A 26,566-nucleotide genomic window follows, 5' to 3' on the forward strand; every position below is an offset into this window, starting at 1 on the left:
ACTCCAGCAGCTTGCATAGCACCTTTCAGCACTGTGCAAGCTAGACAAATGGAAGGAAGCATCCAAGCCCCGTGAACAAATGTATGGTGTCTTCAGCAATAGGGTCTTAGCTCAATGGTCGAATTTCTTATAAGTGACATGGCTGATTTAAATGCAGAATGAGGGCTAAAATTTATAATTTATTGAATTATGCATGCCTACTATGTTTCAGGCAAATACTAGTATTTAAGCTATTATTTCTAAATTCTTCCTTCCTTCCTTCCTTCCTTCCTTCCTTCCTTCCTTCCTTCCTTCCTTCCTTCCTTCCTTCCATTCTCCCTCCTTCTCTCTCTCTCTCTCTCTCTCTCTCTCTCTCTCTCTCTCTCTCTCTCTCTCTCTCTCTTTCTTTCTGACAAGTTCTCATGTATCCCAGGCTGGCCTCAAACTCACCATGTTGCCATGTAGCTAAAGATGACCTTGAATTCCTGATCATCTTCCACCTCCTCTAGAATACTAGGCTTACAGCTGTTACTCACTTTTGGGGATCAGATTTAGGGCTTAGTTCATACCAGGCAAGCATTCTACCAACAGAGTTGCATCCACAACCCCTGCTTCTAAACATTCTAATAACACTACAGAAAGGTCTTCTTGCAATTTTGAGGTAAGGAAATGGAGGCTCAAAGGAGCTTTTAAAGTTCAAGGCCTTAGATAGAACAACTGGGTCAACAGAAAGTTAGAGTCTGACGGTAAAGAATCCACTGAGGCACTGGAAGGCCTCGAGAGTCCGCCAGTCACATTACTTTGGGCAGATAAGTCTTGTGGAAAGAGACTAAAGTTTTCAAAATGTTTAGGATTAATTTAACCCACCAAGTGCAGCGTTATGTGGGCACTTTCCACTCTGAGTGAAGCGGAGACTTGGGACATTTTTTTCCAGCCCTGGAGCCTGTCTTGGTGTCAGGCCTTGTCCACACCTTGACTTTGCCACATTACAGAGGTCTGTGTTGGACGCTGAGGAAACACAGTTAACTGCCCTGAAAAGCTCTTCAGCGTCTCTCAGCTCTAGGTCATCCTGTTCTTAGAGCAAGCTCTGGAACTGGCATGGTGTACATCATTATCCTCATTTATAGTCAAGGAAATGGATTGCTGAAGCAATTTTTTTTTTGCTACTATTTGCCTCACAGAGGTGGGAACAGCTCGGATCCTGCCTATTTGGCTAAAGCTCTAGTTCTTTTACCAATGTACCAAGCTGGTTTGGATTAAGAAAAACTGTCTAGAGAAAAGGAGGGATAAATTGGATAGCATTAACTTTACACACACACACACACACACACACACACACACACACACACACACACGGGGGGGGGGGGGCGGGGGAGAGACCTTTTCTTTCTCAGTTTTGAGGACAAACTATTACATTTTAGCATTGGTACTCAAAAGCAATTTGCAATTGAAAATTCTTTCTGGAGGCCAGGGATCTCTTTATGTAATCTTATTTTCCTTGCAGCCTCAGACAGGCAGGCCAAATGTGGTCCATTATGTCCACACTCGTGTTTATAGTCCCATCTTCAGTTGATGGATGTTACTTAATCATGTGGAATCTGATATTACACAGGGCTGAGCCCCTCTTCCAAAGACCCGGCTGCAAATGCCAAAACTTTCGGATGGAGTCATAGCACTGGAATGAACGTGATGTGATACTCAGCCTCTGCTAACTCAGATAATAGACTGAAATATCCTTAAGACAGTGGTTCTGTCTCTGTGGTGAGATGGAGGCAATTTTCTAAATGCTGCTGCAGAGAAAAGAATTTAACCCCAGGTGCATTGTTACCCTCCCAGAGACTCCTTTCTTTGACGCCACATGGATGCTCTTTCTTTTCTCCTGAGTCTTTATCCCATTTCAATGCCTAAGTGCGTCCTTGGATGCATAGATCCCGCCCCCTCCAGGCCTCCCAGCCAGTGAGCTGCCAGCCTGTCCCACACAGTGCCACTGGCTAGGACTGACTCCATCTCAGCCCCCTTAATTCCTCACTGCATAACGTCAAGCCAGCAAGGACAGAGTACACAGACAAGTGTGGCCTCACAAAGTCACAATGGAGCTGAAAATAATTCCTGTCACTTAATGATATCACAGTCATTGTAACACAAGACATTATGCAGAGCCTTGTCGGGTTGATCCTGAGTCGGATCCCTGGGACCCTCGGGGAGGAAGGAAAGCCTGACTCCTCCAGGTGTGCTGTGGTTGCACACTTGCTCTGTAGCACACATTAACAAATTGGTCACCCCCTCCTCTCTTCTGCCACCCGCCCACAAACTTCAATAACCCCCCTCCTGATCCCTTAACTGTCTTGTCTGCATGTCTCTTGTGATATTTCTTGTCTTCCATTCCACATTGCAGTACCTTGTCCCATGTCTTAGGTACGTTAGAATATGTCATGTATCCTTAGGACACATCTCACTGTCCTGTGTGTGTTTTTTGAGACCAGTGTAGGACCACGTTGCTCATTAATGGTACTTAAGAAAATGTTATGAAGTAAACGATCCACTTGTTGTCTAAAAGCCCTTAAGCGTTTCTCACCTCAACCCTTAGCTCTTTGGTTTTCCAGGGATATACAGAGGGGGAAAATGGCCATGAAGCTGCTTCTATTTGTATGTCAAAAGGTCAGATATTAATAGTGGGATGCTGTGGCTGTCTGCCTGGTGCCATCAAACAATATGCCACAGGATTTAGCTGACCTCGGACAGTTGCTTCAGACAGGACCAGATTATGTAGTAGTCTCTTGAGAAATGAATGGGCTGCAAGGCTTTCAACTGTTTCTTCCTGAAAGAAGGGAAGAGTTTGTATTTGTTTATTTATTTATTTATTTATTTATTTATTTATTAAAACTGTTCCCAGCCGAGGATTTGTTACAGTTCTTTCTCCGTGTTGTAAACCTGAGCACAAAAGAATCAAGCAGAAACTGTTTTTAACTAATGTATTTAAACTCAGTGCTATTTATAGTCACTGTGTATTAGTCACTTCTGAGACAGAGCAAATCTTCACGGAAACAGCAGGCTAAAGACTGGCTGAGTACTTACTTCCCTGTACATATTTTGGAAATTCAATCCTGTATCTGTTGGCAATAAGTAATGAAGTTCCAAGCAAACCTATAGAGAAATTCAGTAGCATTCAAAAGGACAACAAAGGACGTTAATGAGGTTTATTATTTCTCATATATTAACAGAAGCTGTGATGGTCATTTGTCTAACAGCCATTTGGAGAGTTTTGGAGATTATAAAAAGTTACAATATGAAAATGTACAGAATTCTTATTAATTAACTAATTAGAATAGGAACTGTATTTTACACATAAAACATGCTTTATGTGGTTCATATTTTAAATGGCATAGATACGTGATCATTCACAATTCTGTTTTATTGTTAGAAACATACTTCATTAAATGAATAGGGTGAGCTACTATGAAGCCCTTGGTAAAACACTGAGAAATGTTGACGTGGAGAGAAAGATGTTGCCTTTTTTTTTTTCATTTTTATAACCGTAAAAGAGAAGGAAGAATTCAGCTGGGACACAAAGGAAGTCATAGAGAGGTGCCTGGGTTGGGGGTAAGTGAGGACGCAGCAGGCCTGTGAGCACAGGAGTTCCTTGGCGGCAGGAATCTGCAGTAGGGATTCTCCCACCGATGCCATGGTGACTACCATAAGTAACCCAGGTGTCGGAGACCCCACGTCACTTCATGGAGCCCATCCACGAGTGTCACTCTCTGCACTGGGAGACACTAGCTCCTCCTCCTCCTCGGGGCTTTCAAGAGTTGGTTCCCATCAGGACCATTGTGCTAACGTCCTGTCCCAGCTGTTCTCTTGGCTTCTTAGTCCTGCTAAAAAGAGGAATCCTCCCAGAGAAGTGAGGCAGGGTGTAAACCAAGGGGTGACCTCTGGGTGCAGGTTCACCTGGCCCAGTTCGGATGACTAGATAGGTAGAGCACACTCACTCTCTGGTGGCATGCTCTGAAGAATGTGGGTCTCACGGCTTTCTCTTGCAGTGGTTGGAAGCAGCCGTCTTGCTCTTCAGTGTTGTGTACTCAGCTATTCTGTTCACCACTGTTTTCCCTCCTGAAACACAGGAAAAGCAATGTTTGAACAGCTGCCTGGAGTCTTGAAAGGCTTTTTCTAGTGTGACTTGCCTTCTTAGGTTCTCAGCAGTGTTTGCCATGCAACCAAATCAATTCACTAAATTAAATATACACCCTGTGAGCTGTGAGCAAAGAGAAACCTGCTGGGAGCAAAACAAACGCAAAGGAAGATAATATAGTTCTCCCTCCCAAACAAGCCCCAAAACCTGTGACTTGGGTTTGACGCTTTCTGATACCTCACACACTCAGGAGGGACAGAGCTCAAAGTGGACGAAAGACTGAGGAGTCACAGAAAAAAATTCCAAACACAGACTGTCCTGGGTTTTGCTGGTTGTTTGTTTTGTTTTTCAACTTGACACAAGCCATAACTATCTGAGAAGAAAGAACTACACCTGAGAAGATTCCTCCAGAAGATAGGCCTGTAGGCAAGCCTTTGGGGCATTTTCTGGAAGGGCCCAGCCCACTTGGGTGGTGCTGCCGCTGGGTAGGTCTTAGAGTGTCTAAGAAAGCAGGCTGAGCAAGCCATGAGGAGCAAGCCAGTGAGCAGCACTCCCTCATGGCCTCTGCATCAGCTCCTGCCTCCAGGTTCCTGCCCTGACTTGATGACAGACTAGGATGTGGGAGTGTGAGCAAAACAAAACCTTTCTTTCCCCAAACTTGCTTTCAGTCATGGTGTTTTATCACAGCAATAGAAACCTTAACTGAGACACATGCTATAAAATATCGATTAAAAGGAACTAAAGAATTTCTGAGCTTCATTGAACAATTTTGGTGAATTTTCGGGGATTCCAGCTTTTTATCTTTGTCAATAGTGTAGCCTTTAGAGCAGAAAAGCGGCACAAACTACAAACTAACCTTTACTAACATGCTTCCATCATTCCCAGAGGAGCCAAACGTCCCGAAGCTCGATGTTGAGCGCTTTAAAGCAGTGTCCGCACTGCTGGGAAGTGCGTTGAGACTACTGTACGAAGTGACTCTCCCATCATGTCTGTGAGAAGTTTTCACTATGTATGCATTTTACTTGGGGACTCAAGAAGTCCACGGAGGCCTAAATCTACATTCTCCACAGTCTGGTCCCCTACAGAACACTGCGAATTAAATATTAAGCAACTGTAATAATGTTAATGCCATGATGAGTGTCTTAAGTTTAATGTTTAATTCTTGCTAACCTCCAGGGTGTTTGGCTCCCAATACATGCCTAGTAATGGTTAAGTGGGTATCCAGCTCTCACCTCTGCCTTCCTTTGTTACACCTTCCAATTGTAACACTCATGTGGAAACACTCGCCGTGAAATAATAATCTTGCTTAATCCTCATAACGACCTGTGGGCTATGCGTTATTGGGTTTATATTTTAGCAAACGAGGTCCAAGAGATTAGTTGCCTGTCTAAATCTCACAACTAACTAAATGCCAGAGCCAGGGGTTAAGCAGCAGTGTGGGAGTCTTAAGTCTCAGGACTCAGGGCAGCCACATTGCCACCCATGAGACTCGGTTGTCAAAGACTACTGCAGGAAGAGAGGTGTGTGTGTGTGTGTGTGTGTGTGTGTGTGTGTGTGTGTGTGTGTGTCCACACAAATAAAAGAGGTTTAGGCCCCTAAGATAGGGCAACCGCTATTGGTGTAGAGGGCTCTAGATTTTAATAACCTAGTGATCTACTTGACTGGAAAGGACAGTGGGAAGATGGGTGAGACTGAGTATGACTCAGAAAAACCTGCTTGATTCTTTCTTCACTGCTCGGTTTCACTTGTTTGAAGATTTATTTTTATTGCTGTGTGTACATGTGCACATGCATGAGTGCGTGTGTGCATGCGTGTGTGTGTGTGTGTGTGTGTGTGTGTGTGTGTGTGTGTGTGTGTGTGTGTGTGTGTCTAAATACCAGAAGAGGGCATCAGATCTCCTAGCACGGGAGTCACAGGCTGTTGTGAGCAGTCTGACATGGGTGCTGGGAACCTCACCCAGATCACAGGAGACTTCCTTCTCTCTAGCACCTCGGTCTCATTTATTAAAAACAAGTTTTTAAAGCTCTTGGAGTTATTTTGAAGTTGGTATAGTGATATGGAGCCAGGGCTATCAGAGGCCATCCTGGTGGCCAGGCATATTGACCCATTTTTACCAGCAGGGGGCAGTCTGCATCTCTCCATTGGTTTTTTACTATATTGGAAAAGCAGAGGGGGCCCTGGCTGACTATGACAGCCACCCAAGCTGGGTAGACAAAGGGTAACAACACAGTACACCAGCTGAGAGGAGGTTTTGTTGTGTTGTTTTGTTTTGTAAACAGGCTCTCTCTCTCTCTCTCTCTCTCTCTCTCTCTCTCTCTCTCTCTCTTTCTCTTTCTCTCTCTCTCTCTCTCTCATTTACAGTTTTTGAGAATTTCATACATGACTATTGCATTTAAATTATTCCCACTCCTCTCTCTCATCATTCCCTCTCAAATTCTATAATTTTCATTATTACACACACACACACACACACACACACACACACACACACACACACACACCACTGCTGAGTCTATTTAGTGTTGCTCATTCGTACAAGTGTTTAGAGCTGACCGCTTGGGATTTGATGACCTACTAGGGACTAGTCCCTGGAGAAGACTGATTCTCCCTCTCTCCGCAGCCATTGATTGTCTATAGCTCTTCATTTGGATGTGGGGCCTTTTGAAATTTCCCCCATCCACAGTGGCATGTCAGTTGATGTGGTCATTATTCAGGTTTTGTTTAGGTGATCATATTGTTGAGATTTCATGAGTGCACCCTGTCATGTTGATAGATAGAAGACACTATCTAGCAACAGGTATCCCAACTAGTCTCTCTTGTATCCCAGGCTGAGACAGAACTTACTATGTATCAGAAGATGACCTAGTGCTGAGATTTCAGGTGAGCTCCGCCAAGTTCCACTTACATGGTGCTAGGAATCGCACCCGGGACTTCAAACATGCTAGGTGGGCACTCTTTCAACCCTATCTGTCCCTGTCAGCTTAGTGTAATTCTTGAAGGTTCTTCTGAAAACCCTGATAATTAATACTGTCCAGTAGAATTCATCACGGTATACTGAGTTTCTCTCCAAATTATAGACACATTTTATCAACTGGAAAGAAAAAAAATCAAGAATGTGCCATTCAACTTTGTTATTCCAGATCAGGATAAGTGGCTTAAATATCTTATTAATTATTAGAAGTCCAGTTTGTACTTGTCTTTTATGAACAAGGATGTCAAGGTCTGTGAAGGAGACCGATAACAATGGTCTGTTCACTTTCTAGAAGGAAGTGTTTTCCCTCCATTGCATAAAAGCTGCTGAATAAAGAAAATCACAGATTTATATCATTCTGGGCAGCTGAGTTATGATTCAGTAACGAGTCAGCCAAGGCTAGGGAAATGGCCAAGAGCCTGGTAGTGTGACTACCGTGAGCAGCGGTAGAGGGTGAGGAATATAAGAAAAAGGAACGGCCCCCAGAAGAAGTAATGTGCCTACAAAGTCCCACAGCACTGTGCACAGGGCCTCCCGGGTGTCTTGACCCTTCTCCTCCGTCTTCAGTCACCAGCCCTTCACTTTCCATACTTCTCCAAACACAATCAGGGAGATGGTAAGACCAAAAGCTGAAGGACACATCTGTCTTTAAAAAAAAAACAAAAACAAAAACTACGGGCTCTAGGGACCAAAGTCAGGTCTTTTTGCTTAAAAGGCAAGCAGTTTACAGACCCAGCCATCACCTTGGCCTGCTCCTCGGAATGCCAAGGTGGTTCCAATAGCTCAGGGCCCTTTGTCCCAGATGACAAGTGGATCTAAAGCCAAGGGGAACTCTCAGCTGATCTGTGAAACAAACCGGTTGGTAAGCAGGTGGTTAACAGGGAAGGGACACGGGTTTACTAAGATGCTGTCTTACTTGTGGGGACATCACAGTAAAGAGGGACAGGAGCAAGGTTGAGGGGTGTGTGTGGTAGGTTGCTGAGGGAGCGCGCCTGGGCTTTTAGAAGAAATGACTGTGTCTAGAAGAACGGACAGGAGTCAGAACAGTTGCTAAAGTTCTTCCTGGGCAGGGTGTCCCAGCATCCTCTGCTCTCCTCTTCTGTGGCAGGAATTAAGCTTCTCTGACTCATGAAATCCCCAGGGAGGAAAATTTGGCCGTTCAGTTCCATTCTTAGAGTTAAACAAAAACCACACATTTATTTACCTATCGTGTGTCGGTGTGTGCTTGCACAGGTATGCGCATGCACATGCCACAGCACACATGTGTAGGTCAGAGGGTACCTTCCAGGAATCCGTTCTCACCCTGTGTTCCCACGTGCTTCACCAGGAACTCTTGTTATCAGTCTTGATGGCAATCACCTGTACCCAGTGAGCCATCTTGCTGGCCCCAGTCCAGTTTCTTTCATAGAATCCATCTTGATTTCACAGAATCCATCCAAGTCTTTACCCTGGCTGTTTCTCAGTTGCCTCTGCTTTAAAACAATCCGTGGACATGACATACATAAGGACGTTGTGTCCTGACCCACTTCGTCTGTCTCTCAGAGAACTCAGGTGCTGTCACTACAGCATTTCAAATCAGAATGTGGGAGAGTCTGAAGGGACGGCCCCGTGTTGGTCAGCCAGGACGGCTGGGACAGAACTCCTCAGACTGCTGTGGTGCACGCAACAAGCATTTATTCCTCGCAGTTCTAGAAGCCGGGTTGTTCAAGATCCAAGTGCGGTCTGAAGGTTGCGTCCTCAGGCCTCCTGCCTTCTCTCCGTGTGCTCAGAGAACCCTTTGTTCAGGAGATAGCACGCTCTCTGCAGTTTCTGCTCATGAGTACTAAGCTCCCACACATGCCCTTGACTGTCTTTAGTTCCCCCTCATAGGAATTATCTCCACATGTAGGAGAGTGCATCTATGCACAAACTCAAAAACAAAAACGCTCAGTTCAGTCCACAGCATCCCCTTCCCCATTCTCTGTGGGGCTGACTTCTCAGTGCAGACCCTTCCCTGTGACCGTTCGGGCACTTACTTAAACCAGAGGGGGGAAATCAATACTATTTCCTTTCCAGAGGAGCTGTGATGGGTTGGTTTTCAATGTCAACTTGCCACAAATTAGAATCTCCTAATTAGGGAGCCTCACTTGAGAAACTGTCTTAATTGCCTTTACTGATGTGGGAAGACCTACCCCCCAAATGTGGGCGGTGCCTTCTGGTGGCCGCCCAGATAAAAAGGAGCTTGGCAGAAGGAAGATCGCTCACCCTGTGCCAACCAGGGCCTCCCTACTCACCGCGGAGCTGATTTGCCCTGTTGCTGTTTCTGATTCCTCCTCCACGGATACCTGAACCTGTGTGCCCCAGGCTTCCAGCACTGACGGAGGGCCAGCAAACCTCCCAGAACTTCCCATGCTAGAGTGCCAGGTCAGGACGGCTCAGCCACTCAGCCCCGTGGAGCAAGCGAGCGAGCTGCTGCCAGATTCTGGGTTCTAGGCCTCTTCGAGGTTAGAAGGCCATCGTGGGCTTTTCTCTGGCTGCTAAGGCACCGTCCTCAAGTATCAGTTACTGGGTTCTCAACCTCTCAGGTGTGATTTAGCTGTTGCTACTATTTTGTTTTTTCTTTTTGTTTGTGTTTGGGGGTTTTGTTTTTGTTTTTTTTTCCTCTTTTGGAACCTGTCCCGGAACTCACTTTGTAGAGCAGGCTGTCCTTGAACTCACAGAAGTCTGCCTGTCTCTGCCTCCCAAATGCTGGGGTTAAAGGTGTGCCCCACCACCGTCTGGCTCTGATTTAATAGTTTTAAGATATTTGTGTTGGTCATATTGGTTCTGTTCCTCAAGAGAGGAACTAGTTAGTACTTGAGGTTCTGGGTTCTACAGAGGCTACAGCAATCATAATTGGGGTTTTTGTTTTGTGATTGTTATTTTATGTATATGGGCATGTTGCCGGCATGTATGGCACCATGTGAATGCCTGCTACCCTTGGAGATGAGGGAGGGTATTGAATCCCCTGGGACTGGAGTTATAGATGATTATGAGTTGCTATGTGGGTGCTAGGTAATTGAACCTCAGACCTCTGGAAGAGCAATTGGTGCTCTTACATGCTGAGCCATCTCTTCAGCCCCCAAAAGTGGAGTTTAATAGATTGTCTCTGAGGACAGTAGATGAGCTCCATTCTGGGGTAGCATAAACGTTTGGGTGTGCACTCATATTACACATTAGAATAGCTTAAATCAAAACCTCTTTCTTCTTTAACTTGGCACTTTTGACATCCAATGCTAACCTGCCTCTAGGGACTGGATTCCGGGTTTTACAGACCCACCAGAAAAGGTCCTGCTCTTTAGTGAGCCCAGAGTCAGACTTCCTCAGGTAAGCCAGCCTCCCAGTAACACGCTCCAGCTTCCAAACAGTTGTGGATAAAAAAAGACCTCAGGAATCAGCTGGCCACTGCAGGGGAAGCAATTGAAGTTAACTTGTTTTCTTCCAACCCCCAAAAGGGCATTCCTTTGTTCTCAACTGACCAAAAAATGCTTTAAAACACTCAAGCGGGAGCAGTTTACAAATGTTGGTGTAGGGATGGCGGTTATCAGTTTGACCTCCTTTTCCAGGCTGGTGAAGCCTGTGTGTGTGGTCTCCTAATATCACCTGTCTGAAGACACGCCTCCCGCAGAGGTGCTGACAGGAAGCAGAAGCCAGAACAGTGTGGCCTGCTTTCAGGACCCTTCAGACATCTCCCTTTGTCTATGCATCCCTTTGGGAGATTTTGATCCAGTCTGCCACAGTGAGATACTCTCAACATTACAAGGGGAAAAGAAAGATAAAGAAATCCCTTCCATTTTCCTCCTAAGAAATGAAATTTTATTTCTGGATGAGAAAGGTTTTGGAAGGATGGCCTGGTGTGATGCAGGAACAATCCTTTCCCAGCTGTTCAACATTAGCAGGCTGTGTGTCTGAACCATAGAGGCAGCTCTTAAAATATCTGCCTGGAGGACAGAGGGTCTTTAAGGACCAAATGAGGGTTCTTGACTCTAATAACGGTGTGCTCTTCATGGCAGGGCAACAATCTTTGTGAACCTTGTTCATAAGGAAGAGAGTTCGTGGAGACGGCCCAGTGGATGTGGAGGCCACTGTTGGCCATTGTCTAAGATTGGAATCGCTAGAGTGGCTGGGCACAGAGTCCGCACTTTTGCCCCGGTTCCTGGACATCTAGAAGAAATGTGTTAGAATGACTGTAACTCCATCTCCCTCCTGGCTTCACCCAGGATCGTGGTGACAAGTCGCTAACAGAGCTCTTGAAAAAAGAAACCACACAGAGGAGTGACCTGTCCCTTCCCAGCAGGACAGAGGGAAAGCTGCCTTCCGACAATTCCCACTCACATAAACAGATGAGAAAGATCATTAATAAGGACTGTTCTGTTTCATTCTAAATCAAAGCGAAAGACCTTGATGTCATCATTTACTCTCCTGAGAAATTATGTGACCTCAGGGCTCCAGCCAGAACCACAGAAGAATTAGAGGTTCATACGAGACTCTTCAGACCAAACCTTCAAAGACTCAGAAGGGGCAGAAGGAACACAACGGATCATTAATAAACAGGATGAGACAAGTGGGGGAACATTCACCTATGACGTCACCTGCTTCCAAATGAGGAAATATGACACAGCCAGTCTTAGAGCACTGTGTACCACATATCACATAGCTCATCACTTCAACAACAGAGCACACTAATCTGGTGTCACATTCCTTTTAGGAAAATAAGAGTTCAGTTGTGCCGATTACAATGAACCACATTTGAGTGAAGTACATTGCGTGCAGGAAACATGGCTTTCACGCCTCTCTGCTAACAGTGGTCACTGATCCCTTCTAGAAACAATGCTGTGGCAAGCATCCTGTCTGTGGAACTGTCTCGATTGAAATTGTTATTTCTTAAGTTATAAATATTCCACTGGACATGACATGGCCATCGTACTTGGAAACTTACCGCCGCCGCTGTGATTATCTGCATAAGATCCACACAAGATCAAGCCCATCAGCAGCCCAAGGCGTTGGGGAAGGGCTCACACGACCGAGCTGAGGAGCAATTGGCAGCCAACAGGAGAGGCAAAGTTATTTCTCCTTGAGAATATGGCCACTGGTTGACCATGGTCCAGTACATGGTCCCACACCTCTAATTGGACTCAGGGGATTATAAAATCAAAGAGAACACACACATAGAATTGGTTCTTTAATTTTCAGAGGCATCTATCTCTGTGTATGTGCTCTTTACTATAAAGTGTGAATCATTCTTATATTCTAATTTGCACTAGTTTAAATAGTATTCCATAAATCTTTCCTAGATATGTTTCTTTCACGTAGACAAATGAAGGTGAAAGGTCAAAGAGTGCATTCTAGAACTGCACATGGCATAGACAAATTTGTACTGATTTCTATGCCTTTATATTGCAAGAATTTCCATGTCACACCCAGGCAAGGTGGCACACACCTGTAATTCCAGCTCATGGGAAGTAGAAGCAGGAAGAACAGATGTTCAAGGTCAGCCTTGGCTACATAGTGAAGTCAAGGACAGCCTTGGCTACACAGTGAAGTCAAGGACTGCCTGGGCTACATAGGGAGGTCAAGGACAGCCTGGGCTACACAGTGAAGTCAAGGACAGCCTGGGCTACACAGTGAAGTCAAGGACTGCCTGGGCTACATAGAGAGGTCAAGGACAGCCTGCGTTACAGGAGACCCTGTAGGGAGCTAGGGAAGTTCTGAGTGAAGGTGTATTGTTTGACATGGGCAGGGCCATGTCTAGGACCACAGTGCCTCAGACTCACGAGGGTGGCAAAGCTTTCCCTGGGTGTGGCTCATAGGGAGATGGCATAGCCTCTCTCTGGCCCCTGTGTGGATGTTGATAGAGTGTGCTGAAAATGTCCACCGTAGCTTTCTCCCCTGGATGCTTATGGCCCGGAGACTGCTCCCTTGCAGAGCCTGCTCCTAGGAGGTCAGCTAGCCCACCTCCCTGTTCCGCTGTGTATAACAGCCCTGGATCCCCGTTTATCTACATAATAAACGCATCTCCCTGTTCAGCTGTATGTAGTCCACATGCTGAGCTTCCAGGCTGCTGCTCTTACTCCATCAGAGAGCCGGTCTACCCAGTCCCAGCTTTTTTGTGTCTCTGTGTCTGTCATTTCTTCATTCCCTCACCGCTCTAGTTAGTTCCGTCCCCGGAAGCCTGCAGAGGGTGGCGAGACTCAGTCTCAGAAGAAAACAAACAAAAAAGACTTCCCATTTCTTCATCTTTCACTTTCCCCCAACCTTCTAATATGAAATACTACCTCATGATCATTTTTATTTTGCCCTCAGATTTCTAGTGAGAAAAGTTTATTTCTAAACATTTATCTGCCACTGGTTTTCCTCATTTTTAAATTCGTATCCTTTGTACATTTTCTTCTTTTGGGTGAGTTGTCCTTTTCTCATTGATTCAGAAAAAATCTTCGTAAGCATATGAAATTGCCATTTTGTAGGCTAGAAATTATATATTGGCAATTTCACATACATGAAACGGGGGTTCCGGATACTAATCTTTGGATCCTTTTGTGAGTGGCAGCTGCCCTCTCTCAGTTTATGATTTTTAAATGTATTTATGGGAACTTTTGATGTGCGGAAGAAAATATTAATACAGTCACCCTTCCATACCCGTGGGTTCTGTGTTTTGGGTTTCAATCATTGCAGACAGAAAATAGAAAATAAAACTGCTTCTGTGCTAAGCATATATAGACTCACTTCTTGCCATTATTCTTCAAACAGCACAATATTGCATTTATATTGGAGATTACTGACAGCATGCAAACAGCATGATATAAGGGACTTGAGCCTCTGCAGATGTTGGTACCCCAGAAGGGTGGGGGCTGATCCAATCCCTCGTGAACACAGAGATGATTGGATAGCCAGTTTGTTAACACTGTCCCTTCATGTTTTATCTGTGTCTTGTTGGATTTCCCAGAAGTAGGAGTTCTGGGCTTAAATTTTGTGTGTGTGTGTGTGTGTGTGTGTGTGTGTTTGTGTGTTTGTGTGTATGTGTGTGTGTGTATGTGTGTGTGTATGTGTGTGTGTGTGTATGTGTGTGTGTGTGTGTGTGTGTGTGTGTGTGTGTGTGTGTGGTTAACTTTTGCTTAAATGTCAAACAGCAGTATGTGAGTGAGTCACTCCAAACCAAACCAAACCAAACCAAACCAAAAGCCTATCATTATTGTTTTCCTTTGTGTCTCCCCGGCAGCGGGGCAAAATGAGCATCCTTTTATGGTCTCACCAGCATTTAGATGCACTTATCTGTTAGTTTTCTCCCCCGTTATTAACACGTCTCTTTCTGTACTGTTTGTCTATTTCTTACTAATCTGTAAGTGTTATTTGTTGTACATGTATTAACTCCTTAACATTTGCTTTTTTTTTTCTTTTGGTTTTTCAAGACAGGGTTTCTCTATGTAGCTTTGCACCTTTCCTGGAGCTCGCTCCATAGACCAGGCTGGCCTCGAACTCACAGAGATTTGCCTTCCTCTGCCTCCTGAGTGCTGGGATTAAAGGCGTGTGCCACCACTGCCCGGCCAAACATTTGCATTTTTAAATGCAACACTTGTCTGTCTTTCTATACCCAAATTCTACATATTATATATCGAACATGCATTCTTTCACCACTTTTGAGTTTGTTTGTTTTTCTCAATGTACAGCAAAGGAAGGGACCTCTGGCCCAGCCTTCTACCCGTATCTCCAGGAACTTCTTCCGAGGGCCTGTTGGCTTGTGTTGTGTTTTCTTCTAGTCTTCCTCCACGATGTGTTGTGTTTTCTTCTTGTCTTCCTCCATGGTGTGTTGTGTTTTTACCTCCTCACTGTCCTTGTTGCTTTTGATTGTTTTCTTTAGTTTTGATTTCTACTATTATTATTTTTAATTAATCTTAGGTTAGCATACAGTTGGGTTTCACTGTGGCTTTTCCAGGCATATGTTTGTTCTTATTCATCCCCTGCCCACACAGTGATCTGCCTCCCATGCTCTCCTGTGCCCATGCACTGATCCCCCCAACACTGCCCTGCCAACACACTGATCCCCCCTCCCCTACCCACACACCGATTCCCCCTGCTCTCTCCTGCCCACACACTGATCCCCCCTCTCTCCTGCCCACACACTGATCCCCCCTCTCTCCTGCCCACACACTGATCCCCCCTCTCTCCTGCCCACACACTGATCCCCCCTCTCTCCTGCCCACACACTGATCCCCCCTCTCTCCTGCCCACACACTGATCCCCCCTCCCCTGCCCACACACTGATCCCCCCTCCCCTACCCACACACTGATCCCCCCTCCCCTGCCCACACACTGATCCCCCCTCCCCTACCCACACACTGATCCCCCCTCCCCTGCCCACACACTGATCCCCCCTCCCCTACCCACACACTGATCCCCCCTCTCCTACCCACACACTGATCCCCCCTCCCCTGCCCACACACTGATCCCCCCTCCCCTGCCCACACACTGATCCCCCCTCCCCTGCCCACACACTGATCCCCCCTCCCCTACCCACACACTGATCCCCCCTCTCTCCTACCCACACACTGATCCCCCTCCCCTACCCACACACTGATCCCCCCTCCCCTACCCACACACTGATCCCCCCTCTCCTACCCACACACTGATCCCCCCTCCCCTGCCCACACACTGATCCCCCCTCCCCTACCCACACACTGATCCCCTCTCTCCTACCCACACACTGATCCCCCCTCTCCCCTACCCACACACTGATCCCCCCTCCCCTGCCCACACACTGATCCCCCCTCTCTCCTGCCCACACACTGATCCCCCCTCTCTCCTGCCCACACACTGATTCCCCCCTCCCCTGTCCACACACTGATCCCCCCTCCCCTGCCCACACACTGATCCCCTCCCCCAATAGCCTGACTTCTGCTTTCTGGTCACTTGTATCTTATTATTCTCTTTCCCCCTCTCCTTTCAGCTCTTTTCCCTTCCTATAGTCCCCTTTCTGGTATCCTCTCTCTCTCCCTCCCTCTCTCTGTCCCCTCACCACACACATCCAGACTCCTCATCTGTCTCTCTCTGCATGCAGCTTAGTCACTTAGCACATTGCTCTATTGCTTTTCCTGCAATGTCACAATTTCATGACTTCACAGTTCAACGATTCCATTGTGTGTGTGAACGAATGTTCTTCCTGCAGTCATCTGTCGATGGGTATCTAGGCTGCTTCCATTCTCAGTCATCGTAAACAATACCACAATAAACATGAACGTGCAGGTTTCTCAGTGGTCGGACTTGGAGTCTTTGGGGATGTAGCTAGGAGGAGTGTGGCTGGGTAGATGGTGAGCCTGCGTTTAGATTTGTCAAGAATCTCCATACTGCTTTCCATAGTGGCTGGACAGATGTATATTCCGACTAGTGGTATATAAGTGCCCGTGTGTGTGTGTGTGTGTGTGTGTGTGTGTGTGTGTGTGTGTGTGTTCCACACATCCTCACCAGAATTTTTTGTCGTTTGTTCTCCTGATGATGGACACTCATTCTCTACTAAATACCATTTTGTGTTTGGTGTGAGTGGGTGTATAATTAGGAGGCAGTCGTGTTTGTTTTCCTAGACACATTGATGTGAACTTGAAGCGTACCTCTTGCCTCTGCCTTCTTACTCTTCATCTTAAAAGCCACAACTGTTCTCTAAACAGAGCTTTCAAAACATCCTTCTCAGACACTTCGGGGCAGGAGCTTGGTGACAGGATGTGGAACAAGGCAAAGCTGTCAGGTACTGTGGAATCCTTATACAGTTGGCCTGTGGGCTTTATCCCTGGTTATGCCAAGAGATAGGTGCACACTTTGGACAAGTCTCTTCAGCATTGAATGACTGATTCTCTCCTCAGTCTAGAGTCTCCAGATGCTTTAGGCTCTGTAATCTGACACTGAGCAGAGTATGGCTTAGGCATTCCTAGTTGGCACCATAATTCTAGTTATAAGTATTGCTAGCCATAAAGCATCCACACTGACCCTTCCCCCTCCCCTGTGTGTGTGTCCGCATCCACGCAAAAGTTCATTTTCACGTGTGGGGGATGGTGCATATGCGCGTGAGCACGTAAAGGCTAGCGGTCACTCAGGTGTCATTCCTCAGGAATTCAGCCTGCTTTGTTTCTGAGATGATGACTCTCACTGGCCTGGAACCCACCGATTTAATTGCGGACCTAGTGATCTCCTTATCCCCACCTCACCCCTCACCCCTCACCAGAGCTAGGATTATAAGTATGTACCACTATACATCATGGCCTTTGAACGGGGGTTCTGGGCCTTGAACTTGGTACTTACACTTGACCCCAGACTTCTCACGGGAGTCACTGTATCCGCTTGCCATCCTTTCAGCCCTGTCTGGTTGGCAGTGACCTCAGACTCACACGACCTTTAGCTTGGAAAACGCTCTTCTAACTAGAAAGCTAGGATTTTGCTCCTGGTATCCACAGGTTAAACAGACAAGTACTAGCCCTAACAGTTGGCCTGGCCCCTTCTGGGCTGCCTGCCAGAGTGTGAACACGGGACATGCTCTCTGGACACAGGCATCTCCACAACCCCGAAGCCTGCTCTGCTCATTCTCTCTCCTCTGGGCCCTGGAAGCCTGAGCAGCCGTGCCAGCATGTCAGGTCACTGGGCGAAGCTGCCTTCTCCCTGTGGAGGTGGCCCTGAGACACTAATTGACTTGCTCTAACAGATCTGTTCTCAGTTTCAACCTTTTCACAGCCTCGTGTGCCGCTGTGGGGCGCACAGGTGGTTCTCGCCTCCTGCTCTACCCAGTTCAGTAGTTCTTAGCAGAACCTCTTCGACACCAGATGCAACCTCCTGCTGCTTGCCTCTCCAGGGGAGGCCTCAGCACAAGTTCTGGAGCACCAGGCTGGGGTGGTCAAGGATAGCTCTTTTGTCCACTGGTGAACCAGTAGCCTTTATCCCTGAAGATGAAGCTACAATTAATGCATAGTGGTTTAGATTCCAGGATCTGAGTTTCAGAGTCAAGCAGGGTCTCAATACCATGTGACTCAGTAAACCTTCCCATGTTCTGTTGCTTCATATAAAGACATCAACCCAGGCAGTCCCCACCAGCCTGCAAACAGATGAGAGACCTGCCTCCGGGCTGCACCACAACCGCCCCCACCCAGTAGACTCTGTCCCTCCAAGACCCACTCCACTAACCAACCCCACGCACCCAAACATCCTCCGTGTGTGGCCAGCCTTCCCCTGCAACCCAAGCAAACTACATAGACACAGGCACAAACCACACCAGTTGGAAAAACAGGTGAGTGACTGGCCTCCCAGTTGGACTGCCCCAAAGTCCAGATCCTAAACCCAGGGCACATCCTGTGCCCCTCCCCCTCCCATCCCAGCACCAGCAAGGCAGCTGGGCCCTGCCCCCAACTCTGGTGGACTCCACTGCTCTGGTGCAGTCCCCACCAGCCTGCAAGCAGGTGAGAGACCTGCCTCCAGACTGCACCACTACCTTCTGGACTCTGTCCCAGCAAGACTCACTCCGCTGCCCAACCCTGCATACCTGAACATCCTCTCTGTGTCCAGCCCTCCCTGCAACCCCAGCAGACTACATAGGCACAGGCATAAGCCACACCAGTTGGAAGAACAGATGCGTGAACACCAGTGTAAGAATGCATTCAACAACAGAAAGGGCAAGATGGCACCACCAGAACCCAGTGATCCTTCAAAAGCAAGACCTGAACATCCCAATGCAGCTGAAACACAAGAAAATGACCTTAAAAATAACTTTATGAAGATGATAGAGGCCCTTAAAGAGGAAATGAAAAATTCCCTTAAAGAAATCAAGGACAAGACAAACAAAAAGTTGGAAGAAATCAATAAATCCCTTAAAGAAAGCCAAGAAAAAGCAATCAAACAGGTAAAGGAAACAATTCAAGACTTGAAAATTGAAATAGAAACAATAAAGAAAACACAAACTGAGGTAATTCTGGAAATGGAAAATCTGGGGAATTGAAAAGGAACTATAGATGCAAGCATCACCAACAGAATATCAAAGATGGAAGAGAGTCTCAGGGGTTGATATGATAGATGAAATAGATTCATCAGTCAAAGAAAACGTTAAATCCAATAAATTCCTAATACGAAACATCCAGGAAATCTGGGATACCATGAAAAGACTAAGCCTAAGAATAATAGGGATAGAGGGAGAAGAAACCCAGCTCAAAGGCACAGAAAACATACCCAATAAAATCATAGAAGAAAACTTTCCCAACCTAAAGAAGGACATGCCTATATAGGTATAAGAAGCTTACAGAACACCAAATAGGCTGAACCAAAAAAAAAAAAAAAAAAGTCCCCTCACCACATAATAATCAAAACACTAAACATACAGAATAAAGAAAGAATATTGCCAGGCGGTGGTGGCGCACGCCTTTAATCCCAGCACTCGGGAGGCAGAGCCAGGCGGATCTCTGTGAGTTCGAGGCCAGCCTGAGCTAACAAGTGAGTTCCAGGAAAGGTGCAAAGCTACACAGAGAAACCCTGTCTTGAAAAACCAAAAAAAAAAAAAAAAAAAAAAAAAGAAAGAAAGAAAGAAAGAAAAAGAAAAAAAAATAATATTAAGAACTGCAAAGGAAAAAAGCCAAGTAACATATTAATATATAAAGGCAAACTTATCAGAATTACACCCAACTTCTCAATGGAGACTCTGAAAGCCAGAAGGGCCTGGACAGACTTTTTTTAGACACTAAGGGACCAGGGTGTCAGCCCAGATTATTATACCCAGCAACACTGTCAATCCCCATAGCCGGAGTAAGCAAGATATTCCATGACAAAATCAGATTAAAAAAAAAAGAAAAGACATCAACACACAACCCTAGTTTTGGATGACCAGTCCAACTCATAAACCATTTTTTTTATTGCAGATCTTTAGGGAATAGCATGCTTTATCTAAAATTGAGTGACAAGATGAAACATAACATGATTCTAGAGGAATTTGTAGAGTTAGAAATGCCTAGAACCCAAATGAGAGAAGATTCTGTTTCATTGAAAGGCAAGCTGGGCACAACAGTGAGTGCCTGCGGTCCCAGTTCCTCCGAGGCTGAGACAGGAGGATTGCTTGAGCCCAGGAGTTTCCATCCAGCCTGAGCAATGTGGGAGCCTAGCCTCTTCTCTTAAATAAATAAATATTTTAAGAAATCCAGAAGGGTGTTGAACTTATTAAGCTTAAAGGGCTTTTCGGGGAAGAGGGGGCATGGAACAGGGTTTTATGTGGTCTAGGCTGGCTTCAAACTTGCTACATAGCTGAGGATGACCTTGAACTTCTAACCCTCCTGTCTCTACTTCCCACATGGTGTGATCACCTGTATGTGCCAACATGCCCAGTTTATGCAATGCTGAAGATAGAGCCTAGGGCTTTGGTGTGTGCAAACTACCCACTGAGCCACATCCTCAGCCCAGCATGAAGTAGAAAATCAAGTTTTCTCATTTCCTATGGGCTTTTGGTGAGTTCTCATGTATATGTGGTTCAGTGGGCACACTCTATGTGTAACAAATCCAAGCATACTACGGTTTCTTTGAGCCTACTTCTTTTGAGAAGCATAGGTGCAAAGAAACAAAGACTGTGAAGATAATGCCCTACATGCATTTAAGAGATAAAAATTCAATACGCCTTTCAAAGCATAAAGAAAGAACCATTTCGCCGGGCGGTGGTGGCGCACGCCTTTAATCCCAGCACTCGGGAGGCGGAGCCAGGCGGATCTCTGTGAGTTCGAGGCCAGCCTGGTCTACCAAGTGAGTTCCAAGAAAGGCGCAAAGCTACACAGAGAAACCCTGTCTCGAAAAACCAAAAAAAAAAAAAAAAGAAAAGAAAAAGAAAGAAAGAACCATTTCAATTGTCAGAGACTGTGTCAGCCATTTCCTTATTAGGGATCATGACGTGGGGCTCCAAGTATACTCATAATGTATAGTGCTGTTCATATGATAGAAATACCTTTGTTTTTCCATAACCAAACAAACTTAGCTTTCAAGTTCTGATAGGCAGTGTATGATATTATCTAGAAATAGCTCAGTCGTTTCTTCTTTAGTATCTAGTATATCCTTGGGCATCTACAGGATTCTCCCATTCGTGTCTCTCTTTTCCTCCTCAGGGGAGAGCCTAGTTCTTATCTCATCCTGGTGCTAGCTCTTCCCCAGTCACCACCTCAGTGGAGGAGGGACTTGTTTCTGGACATTGGCCAGTACCCACTGCTAGGAATCCACCCAAAGGCCCCGATTCACAAACTACATATTACCCTTGACCACCTAAGACTTCTCTGGCCTATGGAGTCATCTTCAGGATGTCTGAGAATCCCCAGCTGCCTTTCTGTACTCCCAAGGGAGTAGGAGGGCAGGTGATAATAAGGCCATTTTAGCCCAGGTCCTCAGATGCTCACCCTAGTGCAACGGATGCTCAGATGAAATGGTAAGGATGAGGTGGGCCACTGAAGTACATGCACCTAATTAGTTACCATTTCAAAAACTTCTGCAACCTAACCTGCATTTGCGAGATTTTTTTTATAAACAATATTGCCTCTAAATGCAAGCCACTGACTTAATCTAGTACCTAACAAAAGCCATGGGAAATGTTATGGCCTAGACTTTCCCAGGCATGGTACCTGCTTGTTTCCTGTGGAACCTGCCTAAGGGAATTCCAGAGGTAGTTTTTCCTATTCATGATTTTCACCTGTGAACTGAAATTCCCAGAAAAAGTCTACACTGTGTCAAACACTCTGCAAGGCTGAGTTTGTTTGGGAAAGATGGAATGTTACTGATTGGGGGAAAATTATCTCCGACTATTTTTGACCCTCTAGTCATTCTTTGCTCACCTCTACGTGTGACCTACCATCCTCAGGATTATGAAGTCTACGTATCTTTGTCGAATGAACAAACAGACCCTTAGCATCTGCTAACTTAAAAACTAAATATGTCATCAAAAACTATCTGAGGTCTAGTCCTGCTTAGTTTTAAGTCAACTTAACACAAACTAGAGTCATCAGAGAGGAGGGAACCTCAGTTGGAAAGATGCCTCCTTGAGATCCAGCTGTAAGGCATTTTCATAATTAGTGATCAATGGTGGGTGGTGCCACCTCTGGGCTAGTGGTCCTGGGTTTTATAAGAAAGCAGGTTGAGCAAGCCCTGAGGAGCAAGTGAGTAAACAGCACTCCTCCATGGCCACTGCATCAGGACCTGCCTCCAGATTCCTGCCCTGTTTGAGTTCTTGTCTTGACCCGTTGATGATGAACTCTGATACGGGAGCATAAGCTGAAGAAGCCCTTTCCTCCCCGAGTTGCTTTGTTCCTGGTGTTTCATCCCATCGACAGTGACCTTAACTAAGACCTGCGATTTCCACCTTTGCTGTAACCCACCTTCCTGATGTTTCCACCAGTGAGTTTGAAAAGCACCTTAGTCTATAACCTCCCTTGCTCTGTTGCTCTGTAGAGACTTCACACAGTTGCTCTCAGGTTGGAACATGGCGTTTGAGGGAACATGAATCTTACCAGGCCATAGTCCCACTCACAGTTGGCTCCAGAATAAATCAGTATCTCCCCCTTCTCCCTCCCTCCTCCTCTCCCTGTCTGCCACCCCCCCACCCCCACCCCAGTCTCCTTTTCTCTCTTTCTCTTTCACATTCCCTTTGAGGTAGGAACTGAACCTTGTGCGTTGACACACCATGTATGTGCCGCCATTTTAGTGTCGTGTTCCTTTGAAGCTGCAACCACACGCAGTTTTCTTGTGTTCTGTGTTTGACTCATTCCTGTGCTCTATGGCTTCAGTTGCAGCCACCAGAAGAGAACTAACAAAAGCAAAATGCTTACAGCATGGCCAGAGGCAGGCTCTCTCGGCTGAGGCGAAGAGAACTGCGTTTAAGGATAAAGGCTGAGGCGGGAGAATTGCGAAGTTGAGGACAGCCTGTGCTACATCTACTCTCTCAGCAATTTGGAAGTATCCCATACTAGACTGTAAACCTTGTCACCATGCTCCTATGTGAAGAATCTTTGTGCCCCTTCACTTCATCGCCCCTCTGTTTCCCCATCCCCTTACCCGACAACCATTGCTCCAATTTTCTCCCTAGGTTTGTTGCTTGTAGAGTCTGCACGCAGTAAGGCTGTGGCTTCCTGGACACTGTTCAGAACAAGTGTGCTGTGGTGTTAGCCCTGGCACCGCCTGCTTGCCCAGGCCTTTACCACATCCTACACGCCCGCCATCCCTCCCGGGCTCTCGGTGGTCTTCCACTTCTCTCCTCCCCTTCTCTTGGATGTTCTGCCTCTACGCCACACTGAGAGGCACCTGGCTTCCTTTTCACCGTCACCCGTCACCATCACTGTGGTGTTTGTCTCTACAGTACCCCCCCCACTGTGCATGTGCCTGTGTGTGTGTGTGTGTGTGTGTGTGTGTGTGTGTGGCCTTTTCTGCTTGCTGATACCTTTGTGCCCACTGAAGTGTCCACTCTCTGATGGTAGGGGGTTCTCTTTCCTGCTCCACCCCCAACACCTAGAGAGTCCTCAGCAGGCAGCAGCTGCCCCTGAGTGTGTGCCCAGGAAATGCCCTGCTCGGGCTTCACACTGATGTGGTCCTGTCTCCTGGGCCCTCTTTGGAGACACCACAAACCTACTCTGCCTTTGTCTCCCATGAACTGGCCCTCCACTAACTGCAAACGACGTAGGATGGAGAAGTGTTTTTCTCATTTTTTTGTATCCTCATATTCCCCATCCATACAGTTTCTCCTTATACCAGGCCTTATAAAGAGCTGGTGTACTTTTCTGGGCACACGGAATCCCTCTGTCTTTGTCTTCATGTGGTTTGCTTTGTGATTTTTCTGCACCCCTAAAACTATCACCCAAACACGGAAGTATTTGGGAAAGCATTCTGGCTTGCTGAAATATCTAAAGGGCACACCGCAGATGATATGGGCTGGGCGTGGTGCACCACCAGCCTGCAGAGGGAGTGTGCTTCTGTCTGTCACAGCTGCAGGCCGGCCATGTCCCCAGGACTGCACACCTCAGCAGTCTTGGACTAAACCAGCAGAACCCAAGCCCCTCCCAGACCTGTTTCCCTCACATCTGCTAAAGCACAATACTAGCGACCACCAACCGCGGCCAGTGCTCGCTCTCCTGCCGGGAGCCCATTTAGTTCTTTGCATTTATTTTCTCAATTAATCCTGACTGGAGGCATGGGCTATTATTGCCTTCCTTTCTACACAAGTGAAAACTCCAGCCCAGAAAGATTAAGCAACTTGCCCAAGGTCACGCAGTAATTGGCAGGCCTGGGGTTCAAGCCCAGGGTAGCTGTTCCTGAGCTGATTGTCTTCATTCTCACTTTACGGCTGTTGTGCAATCCAGTGCGCACAGCCAGTCACAGACGTTCTCGTGGCCAGGTTAGCTTCCTATTTGATGTTTAATTTCCAAAGAGAATATTGGTGTGATTAAAAATTTTAAACAAAGGGCTGGGGAGATGGCTCTGTGGATAAGGTCACTTGCGTGAGCTGCCCTGTAAAAAGATGGGTGCGGCTGCACGTATTAAAACCCCAAGACTGTGGAGGCAGAGACAGGAAGATCACTAGGGTTTGCCCATCTCACTAAACGCCCTGTCTCAAGAGTACAGCCTGGTGGAGCAGGATGCCTCCTCTGCCTCCATGAATGCCCTTGGCTGTACCCACCCACAAGTGTGTGTGTGTGTGTGTGTGTGCACGTACCACATGCCTCCACCTCACACACATACACTAACACAGAGAACAAAAAACAATAAATACATTTTAAGATAAAAATATTCCAGCCTGGGACGGGGTACCTCTGCTCAGCCGTGGCACACAGGGCACACAGGCTACAAGTGTTGATTGGAACCTTACACTCAAGGGACCCAAACTTCCAAGATAAACCAAAGCGCTCGTGTTTGTGCTCTGCTCGGCAGGTGTGCATCTGTGATGGTCTAATGACTTCCGCATGAGTTAGCATGCCGTTAATGGGCCCGTGTATGGACCAGTGGTCCTGTGAGTTGAGAGAACTATTTCCCCTTTCGCCTTCTGTTAAAACCGCAGGTCATCACGGAATGAGGCTGCTCCATCCCACGAAAAGAATCTGTGAAATAATTTCATGGGCTGTGGGGCTTTGATGGTGATAATTCTTGGATGTCAAAAGGATAAGGACACAGTTTTCTGCTTCTAATTTTATTCCGAGGAAATGATGGTATTGAGCTGTCCACAGAGTATTCCTGTGGATTAATTCCAGTCCCTCTTTTGTAGAGGAGACTTAAGGGAAGCCTTAATCTGCTTTATATTTAACTCTTATCTCCATGCTATGAATTAAAAATAGAATGCTGGACTGCAGTCTGGCCTCCCCAGACTCTGAGGGTTCAAATTACCCAGGGTGAGGATGGATGCCAAGCTGCTCCAGCCTCTCTGTGGTTCAGCGACTCTCGGCGACTTCCTAAACACCTGCCGCTCTGATTTTTTCCATCCAAGTGCTGAGTGTTAACCTGTCTAGCACGAGAAATCCTTAGTCTGTGATTCCCGAATGGCACTTAGCATTTTCCCCGTCATGAAACCCAACTCCCCAATCTATTTAGAATATGTAATATTCTTGGTTTATTTTTATTATTTTTGAAACAGGTTCTCATGTGAGCCAGGCTGGTCTGGGACTTGCTAGGTAGCCAAGGGTGACTCCTGCCTCTGTCTTCTGAGTGCTATTTGAGGCTCGCACCCCCATGCCTGGCTTACGGGAGCTCAGGATCAAACTCTAGCCCCGTGCACACTAGATGAGCTCTCTACGGCTGAGCCGCACCCCTCACACGCCTCTTACTTCCTTTTCCTTCCACATGGCTTCTGTCCTTCCCTGAGGGACATCTGAGACAGAGGAAAGGACCAGCATTCAGGCCTTGCTCCAGGCTTACCTGGGGTTGTGTCCTTTCAACTGCCGGTGAGTGTCACAGTGTTAAGAGGAAGGGTGCTGAAGGGGTGACTAGGCCACCAGAGATCCGGAGAAAAAGACAAGGCCTCACCAGAGGGCTTCCTCCTGCCTTTGGCTAAAAGTCTTTGCATTGGTTGACCTCACTATGAGCAATCCCAGACCCCTGCTGTCTCCACACAGCCCCACCCACTCAGTCTCCTGAACTGTGAGAGATAAATCTACAGATTTAATGAAGTCTCTAGTCTCTGGTACTGTGCTGTGTAGCAACAGATGAAGACAGGAATCATTAACCCAACAGTCATCCAGGCAGTGTCGAGCAGAAAGGGAATCATAGCTTATATGAACATGCAGCGGCATTTCCTGTGTCCAGTGTGGAGCAGAAATGGAATCACAGCTTATATGAACACGCAGCGGCATGTCCTGTGTCCAGCCTGGCCAGTCAGCACATCTGGAAAGGCTGTGTGTCTTATCCAAGTGCAGAGGCAAAGCTAAGTCCTTTGGCCCTCATAGTGAGTTTCCTCTAGACTCTTGAATTGGAATACCAAAGAAAGCTGTTGTGTGCTGTGATGGTCACAGACA

At 46.6% G+C, this 26,566-nt stretch overlaps 1 long non-coding RNA gene across 1 annotated transcript; it reads right to left on the reverse strand.

Moving 5' to 3' along the window:
- Positions 1-3,162: 3,162 nt before the first annotated feature.
- On the reverse strand, positions 3,163-26,277 carry LOC143273840 (uncharacterized). The gene is made up of 2 exons (XR_013052043.1): positions 25,971-26,277; positions 3,163-4,086 (listed from the first exon to the last, which is right to left on the reverse strand). It is a non-coding gene; the product is annotated as an uncharacterized LOC143273840 (long non-coding RNA).
- Between the last annotated feature and the right edge of the window lie 289 nt (positions 26,278-26,566).

This window comes from Peromyscus maniculatus, chromosome 6 (genome assembly GCF_049852395.1).
Source record: "Peromyscus maniculatus bairdii isolate BWxNUB_F1_BW_parent chromosome 6, HU_Pman_BW_mat_3.1, whole genome shotgun sequence".
In the NCBI taxonomy this organism is placed as follows: Eukaryota; Metazoa; Chordata; class Mammalia; order Rodentia; family Cricetidae; genus Peromyscus; species Peromyscus maniculatus.